Consider the following 18,144-nt stretch of genomic DNA (forward strand, 5'->3'; position numbering starts at 1 on the left):
ATCTTTGTTGGAAGTATTTTATATTTGGTTTAAATGACATGTTTTTGTTTACAGTTTTGAGACTGGAAACTAGAGGTAGCAGTTTGAGTTTCTCATTTTATCTCATGGGTCATTCACCAGGCCACGTACAATTGCAGAAGATCACATGGGCCCTTAAGACATAAAAAGAAAAATAAATGATCTGTTTGTAGCTTAAGCCATCATCAGAGTTTCAGATAAGGTGTGATATTTAAACAGTCCAGTCCTGCACATTAGGTTGATGTTCTACATTCTCCTCCGTTTGCACTTTAGTTTCAATTATAGAACTAATTTGCCAGTTTTACTGAATAACAAATCATATACTAAAATTGTATTTTTTGTGATACTTTTATGTCAAAGTACCAAAATTTCAAATGAATGTAACATTGTTTTATGTTAGACAAAAAGTAAAGAGGAAGAACACTAAATTTGCTTTTTTGCTTAAGTACTCCATCCATCAATCCATGTGTTACGAAAAACTTTCAACTTTTTGTCTGTCCGTGGATCCAACTTTGGGGGAGGCTGGAGCCTAACCCAGCAACCATCAGGCAAGGTAGAAATAATCCTTGGCCAGGGTGCCAATCCATTGCAGAGTGAACACTCTAACATACAAGCATAATATCTTCTCATTTAATACGCTACCGTGGCTGTCCGTTTGTCTGTCCAGGATTTTAAATCACCTGTAGCTCGCAAACTATTTGAACTATTGACCTGAAATTTAGTACACATGTACTAGGTGACGTCTGCTATCCGCTTTCGGGGTGATGATTGACCTCCAAAGTTATTTCTCTTTTTATTATTATTTTATTTTATGGTAGAATTAACTCTCGGCAGCAGCCAGTGCCGTGCTGTGCATGTGTACGGGCGCCGTTCTCATCCCTACCACCTTTGACATCACTTCCCCTACCTCTTCATATCTTGAATCATTCTTGAGGCAGATTGAAGACTTAAGTGCCAGCTTAAGTGAAAAATTAAGGAAAACGTACTAAGTAATTGCTACTCAAACACTGACTTAATCAGTTTTACCGTGAAAAGATGCCGACGAAAGAAGAGAAGAACCGGACTGCTAGAGTGGAGAAAAGAAGAGCTGCTCAGGAAGCAGCAAGCGCATCAACCTCTGAGCAAACGAATGCTAAACGTACAGAGGAAGAGGATGAAAACTATGAAGGCTCAAGTTAAGTGTATTCACTGCATGTTATCATGCAGTGCGTCGTTACTGGTATATATATATATTTAAAAATCAAAATAGATAGATAGATAGATAGATAGATAGATAGATAGATAGATAGATAGATAGATAGATACTTTACTAATCCCAAGGGGAAATTCACATAATCCAGCAGCAGTATACTGATATAAAAAACAATATTAACTTAAAGAGTAATAAAAATGCATGTAAAAACAGACAATAACTTTGAGTAATGTTACGTAATGTAATGTCCGGGTGGAACTGAAGAGTCGCATAGTGTGGTGGAGGGACGATCTCCTCAGTCTGTCAGTGGAGCAGTACAGTGACAGCAGCCTGGAGATGACACTGTTCAGTGGATGCAGTGGATTCTCCATGATTGACAGGAGTTTGCTTAATGCCTGTCGCTCTGCCACAGATGTTAAACTGTCCAACTTTACTCCTACAATAGAGCCTGCCTTCCTAACAAGTTTGTCCAGGTGTGAGGCGTCTTTCATCTTTACGCTGCCTCTCCAGCACACCACCGCGTAGAAGAGGGCACTCGCCACAATCGTCTGGTAGAACATCTGCAGCATCGCATCTTATTGCAGATGTTGAAGGACGCCAACCTTCTAAGAAAGTATAATATCAAGATAATATCATATTAGGCTTCAAGTATTAGGGTAATGTTGTATCATGGAGTCACTGGCAATTCCTAATTGTGCTATTCTACACTACATTCATAGTCACTTAAACTGACATTCATACACTGCTCAATTCAGTTCTGAGGCCATGGGGAGCTGGCGCTTATTCCTGTAGCACTGTGCACAAGACGTAAACCAATTCTAAATGAGTTTCCAGGCCATCATATGGCACATTCTTTCATTGAGAGTCATCAGTTAACATAAAAATTTTGGAGATGTGGGGGGAAAAACTGGAATACCTAGAGAAAAAATCATGCAGACATCAAGCGTATCACTCCACTCCCTTGCTGCCCCTAAACAGACATTTCAGATTGGAAATTTTGGATTTGTTCTTGGTCATGGACAGCTATAGTATAAGTAAACAGTAACACACAATAGAAAAAAAAGGATACATGAAAGAAAAATGGCTGGAAAAGACCCAGGGAGACCAAATAATCTAAAAATGTTAAAAAAAACAATGAAAGAGGTGATATGACCCAGACAAAAATAAATATTTATATACCAAAATGAAGGCTGCTGTGTGAATCTACCGGTGTGTTTGTACTGAACTCCTCAAATGTCGACTGAAATGTAAGATAGAGTTTTTTTGTTTTCTCTAAGAGAACAGATTTTTACATTATTTATTTATGTGTTATGTTGCCTAGGCTGCAGTCTAGTTTTCTCACTGCCAGTTCACATTTCAAGTAAGATATAAAAAAGAAGACATTACTCGATAATAGAAGCATTCTGTTATACTGTGAATTCACCTTCATTTTATTTACAGTATTAAACATTCTGAGGAGCTTTTTTATTATAAATAACGTTAAAATTATCTTTATGAAAAAAAGAAAACACTTGTAATTATTTTACCATTGTGTTAAGAGGCCGTTTATTTACTAAGGTAAATTTGTTGCAGAAATAAAAGGTAATTAATGTTTTGTATATCTATTCTTAGGAGATTGTATAGGAATTATTATCATTAGTGACTCATTTATGATTTGCTTTGAGGATGATCTTTAACATGAAATGGAGTTTTGTGCTGTACTCCTTGTTCACCTGTGACAATGTGACCAGACCCAGCTCTCAATCCATCCTAAAATCTGTTGATGGTTACTGGTCTGATCCCTTTCTTAATGTCAGAAAAAAAAGAAGCTGGTCATAGACTTTATAAGTCAGGCCATGCTGAGGGGAAGCTCAGAAGTCTTGCTTTTTTAGAAGTCATCATCACAGGTGATCGAAAGTGGGCATGATACATTTTAGCCTTTATCAAGGAGGTTTACCAAAGCATTTACTTCCTCAGATGTCTCCACCTGTGCACAGTAATGATAAGGCATCAGCGTTCAACCTCATTCTAAGGGGCTAAATGTGTTTTATATCTATGAATTTTCATCACAGGCTGGATAAGTGAAATGCCCTGGCTGATAAAAGTCAAGTAGTTTACGTCCAGTGGCTTAGCATCTAGGCCTGATACACACTGGGCAGAATTAAGTTTAGTCGCAGTACTGTAGCCATATCAAATATTCAAAAAAATTTTCACTCTTTTCATGCATTTGGAGGTCAGTTTGTTCTTGAATTATTTAACACAACTTAACATTGCAGTTCATGTCACGGTCACAGCAGGACAAGAGCCTATCTTGGCAGCACTAAGCATAAAGCTGGAATTAAACCCAGAATGTGACTGTCCATCATAGGGCCCACTTAGGCCCCTGCTTTCTGGAGTGTATGACTTGCTCCTTGACATCTGTCCATCTTCTGAACCTGCTTCTTCAGATATAGGGTTGATGTGAGCTGTAGCCTACCCCAGCAGCTTTGGGCAAAAAGCACCTGTCAGCCTGGATGAATACAGTGTATGGATGTATTTTTTTTAATACTGAATTTTCATACAGTATCTGTAAGCTAATCAAGCATGCTGTATTTCCACGTTTTGTCCATTCTCATGTCCAGAAACACCTCCTTTATTAATACCACCCACTTTCCACGCCACTTTGGTCCTGGGTAAGGTTATAGAAAGCCATAGCCTATCCTGACAACAAAAAGAAAATGCAAACAGGTATTCGACCCTAGCTGAAATCCATTGTGTTACTGTAAATGTTCTACTCACTGTCACAGCAGGAAAGTTCATAGCCTCCAGAAGACATCATAGGTGTCTGTGGGACATGGGAGGAAACCCAATCAAATGTAAGAGGACTTTCTTAACTTCACATACAGTAGAAGACTTACTAGCTGGCAATTAAACCAGGTTCAGTTGCTGTTTGGTGGCAGTGCCATCTGCTGTGCCAGCAAGCAGTCATGCAATAGTACCATATACAAAAATTGTTTTAAAGTCTATCATCCATATAAAGAACTGTGAAGATGTAACATCGTATCCATTAAAGCTCACTGTCTGCAAGCTAAATAATAATAATAATAATAATAATAATAATTCTTTACATGTATCTGAAAGAAAGACTTGTGAAAGAAGAGCAGATGCAGTAGTCATCATCCTGAACATTAAGTAGTAGATTTTTATTTTGTACATAATTTATTATTCCTATATAGGAATAATCCAATCCAATGGGTGGCGCTAGTGGCGGCAGATTTCTCTTTATTTGTGTGCTCCTTCCTTTCTTAATTACACATTTCCTCTACTTGTTGCTGCACTCCTTGGCAGAATTTCATATGACCTTGAAGTGCGTATCTCGCTTCCTCAAAGAAATGTAGTCAATGTGAGTCATCTGAAATTGGATTAAGTGGGTTCAGGAAATGGATGGCCTGAGTCATGTGGAAATTGTTTTGCTTTGCAGAACTATTGTATAATCCACTCATGCATTAACCAAGAACGTTTTTTCTTAGAAAATAATTTCTAAACGATTACATTGTGGAGCAGGTGCTTCATTGTTAATCACATCCATTTTTATTTTGTTTTGTAAATGCTTTTAGGCCATTTATTGAAAAAAAAAAAGATTTTAATATACCTGCATGGGTTAAAATATTTCCTGGTATGTTTCAACTTGAACATGCCCTTCAAAGTGGGCAGCATGGTGTGTCTCTAGAGCATAGGTTCCCAACCTTTATTCGGTCAAAGAGTGATTCGATAGCGCCCTCCTTGGATGAATTATACTATATATTGAAAAACCAGGACAGATTTTTTAAATTCTTTTATTAGAAGATATTAACAATATTGTGGGTGGAGTTTGCATGTTCTCCCCGTATCTGTGTGGGTTTCCTCAGGGTACTCCGGTTTCCTCCCACAAAGACATGCAGGTTAGGTGCATTGGCGATTCTAAATTGTCCCTAGTGTGTGCTTGGTGTGTGTTTGTGTGCATGCCCTGCGGTGGGCTGGCACCCCTGCCCAGGTTTGTTTCCTGCCTTGTGCCCTGTGTTGGCTGGAATTGGCTCCAGCTGACCCTCGTGACCCTGTAGTTAGAATATAGCGGGTTGGATAATGGATGGATGGATGGATATTAACAATATTGGTGTATTGCTCAAAGTATGATTAAAAAATATATTATTAAAAATTTATGTAATATTATTAGTGAGAGGGATGAACTTGGTGTGATGACACTAATTTTTCAATGTTTGGTGCCATTTTTGTCATCAGCAATCTTAAATCACCGTATTCCACTATTGACAATCTGTTTCTTTTCTTTGTTAATAGATTGTTGACCATACTTGATCTTCTTTCAGCTAAATATGATGATGGGAGACTTGTAGATCGTCTAATTCGTGCTGCCATCAGGGAAAAGTAGTGTTTCTTCCCAATGAAGAGGCATATCCGCGAGAAATAAAACATTTGTTGTTTGGTGAAAGTGAAATCCACATACGCAAGCAAACGAGACGCAAAGTTGCTGGCACGTAGCGCAGGCTGGGTGGGTTGGCGAGTAAAGCAAGCAGGGGGCGAAGCCCCCTAGTTTTTAATAAGTGGGTCCACTTAAGTTTTCCTTTGAATGTGATCTGTAGGTACCACACTGTAATTTTAGGTTTACACTTGCTCTGATGGAATTCTGAAAAAATCTGGTATTGATAAAAAAACTTCTCACATATGTATAGTAATGTTCAAAAAACCTGTAAAAATATGCATAGATTCGGTCCTCTGCACGTGTGTTAATCTTGTAAGGACTTGCATGATCTGAGAATGCATGACTTGTGCAAACTTGTAAATATAATATACCAATACGTACTATTTAATATGGACGGGTCTTTCTTAATGGACATTTTGAATAATTGGTTGAAACATGCATTCGATGATTTATAGTATTAATCAAACTTTTCAGCGTATTCTTGCGAGTATTGCCCAAGGGGGTGACGGCTGGTCCCCAACACCCCTTAATATGTTTTGAACCAGAAACGCCCCCTTAGATTTCTTCAGTGCCCACCGGTGGGTGGTACCGCCCCCGTTGGGAACCTTAGCTTTAGAGTCCTCAACTTTAATTGTGTCCTAGTCACTATCTGTGCAGTGCATGCATGTTCATTTTGTGCGTATGTGTTTTCTTTTTTCTGTGGGTTTCCACCCTCTCTCCATAGACTGGCTTATTGTGTTAAGGAGGCTGAGAATAGCTTAGCAAATATTAGCTGGAGTTTGGTTCTTGTCTTACGGAATAAAAGTTCTGAGTTTTGCTTGATTGGCACAATGATTCATTTGTATAACAATATCATGTTATAGTTTCAATAAAAAAAGTATTCAGTCATGCAGGGCACCTTGTAAATGCCTCAGTTCTAAAAGGAAGATACAGTTGGAGGACTTGGATGTGTGGTTTTCTGAGAAGCGTGGAAAACTTCTTGGAGATTATGACGCTACAACACATACAGTATTTGACATGATTGTGAAAATGTGATTTTTATAAAACTTTTTACAGCGCTTTGTACTGTAGTGTCATACTTTCAAGAACAATGGCTCTATTTTCTGTATTTTAATACACATAATGAAAAGAAAGTAAAGGTTGGCTTGAAACTGTATAACCAGTTTTTGTAGTTATTCTACATATTGTTTAAAAGCAAAGAAATCAGTTCTGTGAAATGAGTCACCAAACAAAAATATGTCTTTGTACCGTAACACTTTTACTTTCAAGAGGGCACTCTGCATATTTGCCATTTGCTAAGGATTAAAGTAGCTTACAGTGTCCTGCAACTGTGTAATATTTTACATTTCCCCTTAACTTAGTACTTGATTTTATTAATTTCATATCTGCTGATTAATATGTTTTTTTTTTAATTTGTTGTTTATACATAGTAAACAATCTTCTTTATCCTCAAACAGTTCTAATCTTCTGCCAAATAGCTTTATTTAAACATTAAATTAAACACCGTAGCTCATGTTATTATTTTTTAAATGCTGTTCATTATGGAAGATTATTTGTGTCAAAATTAAATGCAATCCAATGTTCTAAGTACTGTACATTGAAATGCAATACATAAGTAAGTGAGCTATTTAATTTTGGCACGGTTTTATCGTGTCATAATTAAAAACATATCAACCAAATGATTGATTGCTGTTCAGTACAGCACTCCGTTTTCAGGTCAGTTTAAAATGCAATACAAAAGTGCATTGTGTTTTAATTCATGTCCACAGATCGCTTGTCAAAACTAAAAGCAAAGCAGACATATGGTATTTTGCTAAGTGGCAGCTCTGTATGTATTGTATTTCGATTCAAGACCACGCTTTAATTGTGCCAAAACTAAAAGTAATCAAATGACCAATCAGCGACAGAATGTGGGGCAAGGGGCATCAACAACTGGAGAAAGAGCCATTCCAGTCATCACTGTGTTAAACTTGGAAAGAAGATTAACAGGGATCCGTTAAGGCAGGGAGAGGATCCACCATCTTATTGAAAGGGTGGAAGATGGCGATCTAAATGACGTTTTCAGTCTGTGTTGTGTGTTGAAAGAAGGGAAAAACTATACAATGTCTGATTATCACAGTGAATTTGAATAAAAATCTACAAAGAAAACAAGCTCAGTGAGACTAAAAAATGTTTCACTATATTCAGTATTTAGTTAAAACCGTTAACAATCCACAGCTTGAAAATGTAACTGCATTGCATAATTTAACATGTATAAAAAGAAAACAGCTCTAAACAATTTAACACAAGAGTAAACTTTTTCAGCATGACCTATAATGTACTTTTTGCCATTTCAGTTAATCACTCCACAGTCTATATTCACTAAATGTATATTTACTGGCAGAATGCTGAAATATTTAGAAGCGGCTCTTTACCCAACTGTTGACACCCTTTGCCCCACCTTTTGACACTAATTGGTCATTTGATTCCTTTTAGTTTTGGATTAAAGCGTTGTCTCAAATCAAAACACAATACACTAAGCGAAATGCAACACGTCTGCTTTTGTTTAGTTATGATGTGCGATCTATGAACATGAAATAAAATTTAATGTGCTTTTTTATTGCATTTTAAACTGACAATTACAATTGTATGGCACAGTGAAAAGCAAACGATAAAACTGTCCCACTTGCATATTTTCCATTTCATCATCATTAACACGCTGGAATTGGCACGAATAATCCTCCGTAGTTAATGGAACATGGTGGACTGCTTCCATGAATATCGGAGTAATGGATATTGCCTTCAGGGTGTTTTCATAGGATTAACAGAAATAAGGAGTATACCAGGTAAGCTGATTTTTGATGAGACATACAAGTAAGGATTTCACTAGCACTGAAGTCTGCACTCGTGACAATACTCCGACTACTGCTACTAATAGTAGTGGAGCTGTTCTTTATATTGCTACCACTACTGCTGCTTTCCCAAACAACATCTCAACCAGGAAAGGAAGAGCAGGCTTCAGTGTAAGCAGCACAAGTGTTTGCCCAGTTTAGGGCTGAGGTAGGTAGGGGACTTGTCAGTGTGTGCCTTTTATGATGATTAAGTCACCTGGAATTATGATTTTTGTAAATCTTGTCCCAGCCATAGCAGAACAGGCCTTATGTATAGCTGTTTTATTGTATCAGGCCTTCATGATGAAAAATTATCACAATTCTGACATTTTTGCCAGCAATCCATACTCATGATGTTCATTGTGCCATATTTCTCCAGTCTGTAGAAAACAACTTTAACCTTGGTCCTGGGTTCTTTATACTCAGTGATTAGCTGATACTGATGTGATGGTCACTTTATCATGAATCTCTAGGAGAGAGCAGAGTGGTTGTTTCCTCTTCAGTAGTTTAAATCCAAAAAAGGCCTGCCTGTTTTGTCTTATTATGGGGCATGATTTCGAAATGGGATTATTAATTTATTAAATTATTAGTTTATCAGAAAGCGCATACCCACTTTGTTGAAATCCTGCTATTAAACTCTCACTTTCTCAAATGTTTGTCGCCTACATGGTAGCCCACATGCAACTGACCAATTAGATGTGTGGGTTTGGCGGTGGAGGTGGACCGCAGTTCTTTTGTATTATTAAGAAAAATTTTTTAGTGGCTGCGATAGCTGGTGCTCTGTTATAAACTGTTGAAAAGTTTTATTATGTTAAGAGTTTGAAAAAAAGCATGTGCAAAACTGGACTGTTTCCTGTGTCTAATGCAAGTCATCAGTACCGGGTCATTGATTCGAGAGCTAATGAAAAAAGATATGGTGATAATGTACTCGGCAGCACGGTGGCGCAGTGGTAGCGCTGCTGCCTCGCAGTTAGGAGACCCGGGTTCGCTTCCCGGGTCCTCCCTGCGTGGAGTTTGCATGTTCTCCCCGTGTCTGCGTGGGTTTCCTCCGGGCACTCCGGTTTCCTCCCACAATCCAAAGACATGCAGGTCAGGCGGATTGGCAATTCTAAATTGGCCCTAGTGTGTGCTTGGTGTGTGGGTGTGTTTGTGTGTGTCCTGCGGTGGGTTGGCACCCTGCCCAGGACTGGTTCCTGCCCTGTGTTGGCTGGGATTGGCTCCAGCAGACCCCCGTGACCCTGTATTCGGATTCAGCGGGTTAGAAGATGGATGGATGGATGATAATGTACTCCCACATTTTTCACAAAAATATATTAAAAATAAACAGATTGGAGGATTAAAGTATTCCTGTTTAGCAAAAGGGTATCTCAGTAATGCACATCTTTGCCTAGTTTCACATCGAGTACAAAAGCCTGAAATAAATGGATCTGTATAAGAAAATGAATATAACTCAGGATGGCTTCTCATTAAGTGAAGAAGTGCACTCACAGCTTCCTTGGAGTTGTGCTCCACTGCTCAATATAAGTAATTCTTTTTGCAGCTGTTTTAAAGTCCATTTTCCTTGTTGTCTTTGCTGTGTGGCAACATATTTGGCATGTTGAGTTGTGACCTGTAAGGGGCGCTCTTGAGTAGCCAATGAACGCCAGATAAACAACAATGAAGCCTGAAATATAAAAGGGTGATTATCAGTAGTATAGGTAGGGGAGATAATTGAACAAGGAGGAAGGACACAAATAGATAAAAACTATTATCTGCCCAACACATACAAACTAATTAGTAATGTAGTTCTCTGTTTATATGGCAGGGTGGCTACAAGACCTACTGGCACAAGATGCCTCAAAGATTTCTCCCTCCTTCACCTTCCTTACTTCTAGTACTGGCCTCACTTCCTCCAGCTTGCAGAACCCTTCTGTAGCTTCTAGCCAACTCCAACGCCTTATTGGCAAAGGGGGCTTTTAAGTCCTGGGCAAGAACCTCTTCTGAGACTGTCCTAGGAATAACGTCTAGGCCAAGATTGATCAGTAGAACTCATCTCTCTTCTTTAAGGCAATCCTTAAATCACCTGCCTAACACACTGGAGAGCAGGATGCAACATACAAAATAATAGGACTTCCTACTTGACCTAGTATATTAGGGGATTCCTTTTCTATTAAAATGATGCCTCTCTAGTCCTTACATGGCCAACTGACCATCTAACTCTTGTTGTAAACCCTCCTGTAAACACCTACAACCTGATCCTGGACAGGTCTCCTTGCATACAGCATTTACATATTTCTAATACTTCATCCATCTCTCCATGTTCTGAATCCTTTCATCAGCCCCACACGATCAGACTAGTGATGAACTGTGCAGTCCCTTTGGCCTCATTTCTAAAGCTTGTGTATACACAAAAAGAGGCTCGAAAAGTGTGTACGCAACATCGCACGCAAATGTCGGGATTTATAAAAGAAAGCTTGACGCGAAAGCTTGCATATATTTACAGCAACTCTGACCCATAACTACGCAAATTTTCAGAGAAACTGAGAGATGACAATTCCCTTGATCAAGTAAGGAAATACAGCCAACCCAGCTAAATGATAATTCATATCACAGGGCCATTACTATAATGTTGATGTAACGTGAAAAGTGATCATGTTGTGCAGACTCTATTTTAGTTCCCCTGTAAAATGGCCAATGTTGCATATTTTCTCTAAAGAAAATTATTGCTTTTTCATCAGTTTATATCGACTACCTGTTGTCACTTCTCAGAGAACTGGTTGACAGGTCTGGGACAATCTCCATCAAGCTTCACTCTGTCATGCCAGCTGTTCTGGATGCCATTAACCCACTGATCCAGTTTTTGTTTGGTGTGGGGAAAAAGACCAACAACCTGTTTTTACCAGCATAAAAAGGCAAATCTGTAGCACTTTACTGCAATCATATTGCAATAGGGGCACCTAGCGAGAATGAAGCTGCTTTTGTTAACCGTAGAACAGTGACATTCCAATGACACACAAGTTATCCAAGATGTGTATGATAAAAATCTTGCCTCAGTGTCAATCTGTGATTCATTTAATTTGTGGCAAAGTAGCTTTGGCAGAGGGCGGCACAGTGGCACAGTAGGTAGTGCTGCTGCCTCGCAGTTAGGTTCGCTTCCCGGGTCCTCCCTGCGTGGAGTTTGCATGTTCTCTGCGTGGGTTTCCTCTCACAGTCCAAAGACATTCAGGTTAGGTGCATTGTGTGTGCCCTGCCCAGGGTTTGTTTCCTGTGTTGGCTGGGATTGGCTCCAGCAGACCCCTGTGACCCTGTAGTTAGGATACAGCGGGATGGATAGTTTTGGCAGATGTGTGATGGTGCTGTACTCTTTGGCTGGCTTGTTGGTAAGGTAACTGGCTCAGCACTCTGTGTTTCATATGGCCTGTACTATTCATTGTAACAGCAATCACATCATCACATGTGCCAGGTAATAGCAGCTAACCCCCTCAGATGATGCTGTCTAACACCTTTCTTGGACCCCCGTAATGCAAAGGAGAGGCGCTATAATGCTGTGCATGATCTTCTGCATAGCATCATATATTATATTGTGGAACACAACCAGATATTCTTGAATGCAGTTAGTGGGGTCTCAGCACATCAGGAGGGAGATGCTGCTCTACCAGCCAATGAAGTTCTGCAGCTTTGTGATTACATTTGTATGAGGTTGTCAAGCATGCTCCATATATGGATGTTTCATGGCGTTGTTCAAGGCTTGCTCACATACACATATTTACAAGGTGATTAGGATATAAACAGTAAATTGTGTAGAAATGTGAATAATGCAGATTTTATTAATCTGATTTTTTTTGGTGTATGCATTGTAATGTTTTTTTACAATGCACACATTTTCCCATACAAGTTTTATAAATGAGACCCCTGGAGCAAAGTTTTATGAACAGATGATACAAAGATAAACCTTGACCAAAGTGCTGCAAAGGCAAAAAAAAAAAAAAATCTTTGAAAGGAACAAACTGCTCAGCTGCCAAAGCACATCACAGTGAAACCTGAAGGAGGTCGTGTTATGACTTGAGTATGCTTCACTGTATCTTGAATTGTCTCAGTAATCTTTATTGATGATGGCACTGATAACTGGATCAAAAGAATGACCTGAACAGCGTGCAGACACAGCCAGTCTATCTGTGTTCAAGAAAATCCATCTAATCTTGATTGCTCATATGTCATCATGCAACTGGATAATGTCCCAAAACACACTGCTGCAGTACAGGAGCTTATTGAAGAAAAACGTATCTTAGACTGAAAATATCAATCTCAAAATTTAGAATATGGCAAACTGCAGTGAATAAGAAGCAAGGGTTATGGAAAGCAGGTGAAAAGAGTAATCTAAGAGTTTGGAGGTGCTGGTTATGTGTGTGTGTTGCTTTGATATACAGGTAGTAGTAGTTTTGTAATTTGAATGAAGTACCATGAAATTCATACTTGCATGTGACCAAGCTAAATTATCTAGTAGTGTTGCACATCTGAAATGGGAATGGAACAATGAACTGGTATTATCGCAAAACATTCAAATAGGTCTGTGCAGAAATACCAGTAGGTAAAAAATTACATCACCTGCTTTGTCTCATATTTTCTGATTTTTAAAACAGACAGCATATTCACAATGATGAGCGTGGGCCTCATACGTAGTTTGTGTTGTGTTGGTATTTTAACAATTTCGATGACCTGGAAATCTTTCATGATGTGATGCCACTTTTCTTTTTTTTGATATTATAGAAAGTTTCCAATCTAATTTGAGTTTTATATCTAAAGTATGACCGCTGTATTCTGAGAAGTGCAGATGACATATTGCTCCTGCAATTATAGTACTGAAATAGATGAACCAGCAGAATGTATATACAGTATATTATTATCTGCGTGTTTCCTCAGCCGACATATAAAATTCCAGTTACCAACTGTAAGCCAAGTCCTCATTAGGCTAAAGTATCACATGCTTTACATACTGTGTGTAAAACTGGTGGAAACAGCTCAGTTTCTATAAAGATTTAAAGATTAGCAATGAATCCATGTAATGTATATTAGTTTTTTTTTGCTTTAACCAAAGAACAATGGTTTTTAAACAAAAGAACAATAGTCTTTAAGCATTGATTAAATTATGTATTTCTGTTATATTTTAACAGTTTTTTTATTTTTACAGAAAAGAAAAAAATGTCTTCTAACTTTCATAATGTGCTTTGTGAAGAATGTGCTTTCACTCGATGTATTTTTATTCTTGTGTTTTTTTTTCAAGAGAAGGGCAAATTATAAATAGCTGAAACAGGTTAACCTACTTCTTCATTATCGCAGAGAAGGAAGAAAATGGACAATGTAGATGGTTGGATGTTAGGTGGCACTATTGCCCCTTTTTAAACCCAACAGACAGACGTTCTGGACACTGGTTAAAAACACCAAGAAGTATTTTATTATTTCTTCTTCACATACAGTGCCTCCAAAGCATCACAGCCACGATAAGTTCAGCAATAAAGCACAATATTCTTCTCCTCTGCACCTCTCAGCAAGCATTGTCCACCTCCTCCCGACTCAGGCTTGTCCGCTGGATCTTCAGCAGTCCTTTATATAGTGCCCAACCTTGAAGTGCTTCTGTTCTTCCTTCCACGTGGCTTGCCAGCAGTTCCAGGTCAGATGAAGAACTCAAATTCTTTAGTCAGCCCGGAAGTACTTTGGATCTCCTGTCCACGTGATCCATTAGTACTTCCGAGCTATGGGGAAAGAATAACTCCTCCGGTCCTTTGATAGCTCCCCCTGGCGACAAACACGGCACCCATTAGGGCTGTGAAACTGACCTGCTAGTCCCAGTATACCCTGTGGTGATCCGGGCACCGCTATACCCAGGGAGAGCTACCATCTAGCATCTTGGGGGAGGCAGTGTCCAAAAGTCACTGCCTTCCCCTATCTTTTCCTTCTCGGACAAGTGGCCAGCCTCTCTCTTGCTCTCTCTCTCTCATGTGTGTGTGTGTCTCTCTCTCTCTCGTGTGTGTGTGTGTCTCTCTCTCTCTCGTGTGTGTGTGTGTCTCTCTCTCTCTCGTGTGTGTGTCTCTCTCTCTCTCGTGTGTGTGTGTGTCTCTCTCTCTCTCGTGTGTGTGTCTCTCTCTCTCTCTCACTCGTGTGTGTGTGTGTCTCTCTCTCTCTCGTGTGTGTGTGTCTCTCTCTCTCGTGTGTGTGTGTGTCTCTCTCTCTCTCGTGTAAATGTTCAGAGACGTTCGTGAACTGAGGTTCCACTGTACAGTCACATACTGAGAGCTTGTTTTTCATATTCTGACATACTGTTTGTTTTTGAAAAGCTCAGTTTTCCTTGAAATCTGCTGATTTACTTTACAACAAAAGTTGCAATACCGCCCTTGTTTAAATCACTTGGTGTTGATGGCCTTTTAGATGCCAGGTTTGCAGTACTCACATTTAACTTTATGTGAATTTTGAGGATCAATTACAGTAGTCAAAGACCACCAGGAGATGCTATCCTTAGCCATTGTGGATCATCTAGCATATTAAAGGTTTACAGAATAAGATATAATTAATTTACGAAGCTCTCAGATTAATAATGTAAAGAAATTCTTCCGCACAAAAATGCATACATCAACACTACACAAAGCATGCAGACACAAACTACACAACACTCAATCTACAACTTTAAACACAAGCATGGACCCAGAAACCATTGCATGGCAGACATCCTCATGAACTTGGTCAGCCTTTTGTGGATGAGATTGTGTCAAATAACTGGGTACGGTATGGTGATATGATTGGCAGGACAGAAAATTTTATGATAGCCATACATGATAAAGCTATAAACATGCAAAACTTTCCATTCCTGGGTCCAGGATGACACTCAACTTTGTTTTGGAGTATTTTGGCTCATGTTTGTACTTAAAAGTGTTGGAAGAAAATAAAAACCTTTTAATTTGAACACAGAATTATATTTGGTAACATTGTGTCTGAGGTTTAGGTGGGGTTCAGTGGCACCCCGTTGTGGTCACAACATATACAGACTACGTAAAACTGCCCTATGTTTTGTCCTTTACCCAAAACAGGCAGTAGCAACAGCGTTATCACAAAAAATATTTTGAATCATAAAAATTATTATTATTATTATTATTATTATTATTATTATTATTATTATTATTATTATTATTATTATATGATTTTGCTATCACAGGAAGATTTATATTTAAATCACAACCTGAAATGTTTACCTCACCGATCTCACTTTCTGGTATCAATTTCAAATAAAATGAAACAACAACCTTTTATTTTATTTTCTTGTTATGCAGCCCAGGGCTATTAGTTAGTAGCATTTGTTTCAACAACAGCAGCCAGAAAATTGGGTGCCAGCCCACCCACTCACTAGATAATCGACCCCCAGATCCTACGCACGTATGCTTTATTTTATAAATGTTGAGCAATGATGCTGACATTACATCTCAGACATCAGAACTGTATCTTCATATGTTACAAGCTAACATTGCGCCTCTCTGCTCTTGTCAGTTTCTGATTACTTCAGTAGATTAATAGAAAAGTAGACCCATTTACAGAATTCGCTTCCTCTGTATGGACCACATTAGGGTCAAATGCTGTATGCTCATTGTCTTAGATTTTAAACACTCTAGCCAGTCAGAAAGCCACAGGCTTCCCAGTAGGGGAAGTCTAACTTTTTACAAGAGATGCTGAACTTTACACAACAAAGCATTGATCTGGTTCAGCGGCTTCACACACTTTTATCAGTCATCGACAGACAGATTACAAAATGCTTTAAAAATAAACTATGTGTAGTTTTGCATTACAAGTTATCTTTGGAATGTTAATTTACTGTATAATTTTAAAAGGCAAGCACTGGAAAAGGAGAAAAGGAGAGAAGAATATTCCCTTTTTTAAAAGCAGATGGCCAGTCTGTGTACGGGTTATAAAGGAATTATTTCTAATTAAATGTGATGCACATCTGCTGTAGAAGGCTTACACTTATTGTTGTGATTGATGGTGTCTGTCTGCTGAGTGCTAGTGTGTGTTGCATAATAATTAATTTCTATGATTCAACTCATCTAACAAAATGATTTAAGGAATTTTAATAAATAAATGACCAAGATGTATATATTTGTTACAGAGTTAATATATCTTTTTTTAAATTCACTGTATTTAATTAATTGTCTAACACAATAGAAATGTCCACAAGGCAGGAGCCGAGCATGGTCGTACACATTCTTCTGCAAAGTTTAGGGCAACCAGACCCCTGGAAGCTGGTGGAGTGAAGTGCAAACCTACACAAATAAGGATGAAAAGAACAAACACCGTATCATCAGCACCATAACAAAGAGAATGTCAGGGTAGTTTTTGGTGCCAGCCTTAAATTTCAAAAGTTTAATTTATACAGCAACCTCTGTCTGAAAGTTTAGAAGTGCAGATTGACATATGCTTAGTCTTGATGCATTTACTTTTGATTCAATGGCTGTTGGCGGTCTTTCAAATAGCATTGATACTGGTTAGCTGGAACAGTAATTGAGCTACAATGGGGGGAGAGATAGACTAAAAAATTGTTGGTTGGATGGATGGATGGCTGGAGACCATTTTATCTGACATATACTCCCCATTTGCTTTAAGAAGCCTTAACATCAGCACCTCAACTCATTGTTGTATTTAGTCATTTTCTTTTTAGTTTATAATGCTTATTGATGTCAAAGTATCTACAGATGTTGGAGTAGCCCACCTAGTGACATGAATAATGAAAAACACAGTAGGTTCCTAAAGCCAAGGTTACATTATAGGATTTCTAGTCGGAGGGGATGTTAAACTTGACAACTGCAGTTTCTGATCTCTTTGCCTGAGCTTGCCATATTACACAATTAGCAATTGCATGGTACTGGTATGTCAAGTGGGATGACTGCATTACGACTTTCCAGCACATTTGCTGACAACCAGTGCTGTACTTCCTGACTCAACTGATGCCTGTGCGAAGCTTGACATTTATGTTGTATTCAACTACAATCTCTACGCCTTTTTCTTTTTTTTCTGTTATTGTGCGGTACATAAATCATGCAACATCAGACAATCAAGTTATTTTCTTTTTGTTAGGTCCAAAACACCTGTGTTCCTTATTTGTTGTAGCTCCATAGTATGCACCATGTTTTCGGGTGGGAGTTCATTGCTTTGACCGAGTTGCTAAGTATGTCAAACTACACGACCACAGGTCATGGTAGTGAACCTCACTATGTAAACCAAGTATGCAATTCAGAATCACTGTAAAATGTGACATGGCCATAAGGAGGACTGAGTGTCTAACTGCTCAGTACAAATGGATATTTATTGATTTCTTTAAATTGTAATTAATCAGACAGTACGTAGTGACAGCATGCAAAGCTTTCATTTCTAGTAAACTCCAATATCTATTTATAAACTGCATCCCACAATCTCCCTACTCATTCATATTTTGGATGCTGCATTAGGTTTTTTATTGCTGCAGAAAAGTGAGTCAACTACTTTTCATTAAAATGTCACTAGAAATAAATTGCCAACCTGGGTTAGTACCTACGTTGCAAAAAGTAAAACACTGTGCAAAAATGAAAAGTGCTTTGCAGTTTATGAGACTGCATCATAGGCGATGGTTGGGGTTA

General features: G+C 38.5%; 1 protein-coding gene across 15 annotated transcripts in view; it reads left to right on the forward strand.

Moving 5' to 3' along the window:
* The window catches only part of nbeaa (neurobeachin a), an 894,135-nt gene that overhangs the window by 101,840 nt on the left and 774,151 nt on the right, over positions 1-18,144 (forward strand). The window lies entirely within an intron of this gene.

Source organism: Polypterus senegalus, chromosome 2 (genome assembly GCF_016835505.1).
Source record: "Polypterus senegalus isolate Bchr_013 chromosome 2, ASM1683550v1, whole genome shotgun sequence".
In the NCBI taxonomy this organism is placed as follows: Eukaryota; Metazoa; Chordata; class Cladistia; order Polypteriformes; family Polypteridae; genus Polypterus; species Polypterus senegalus.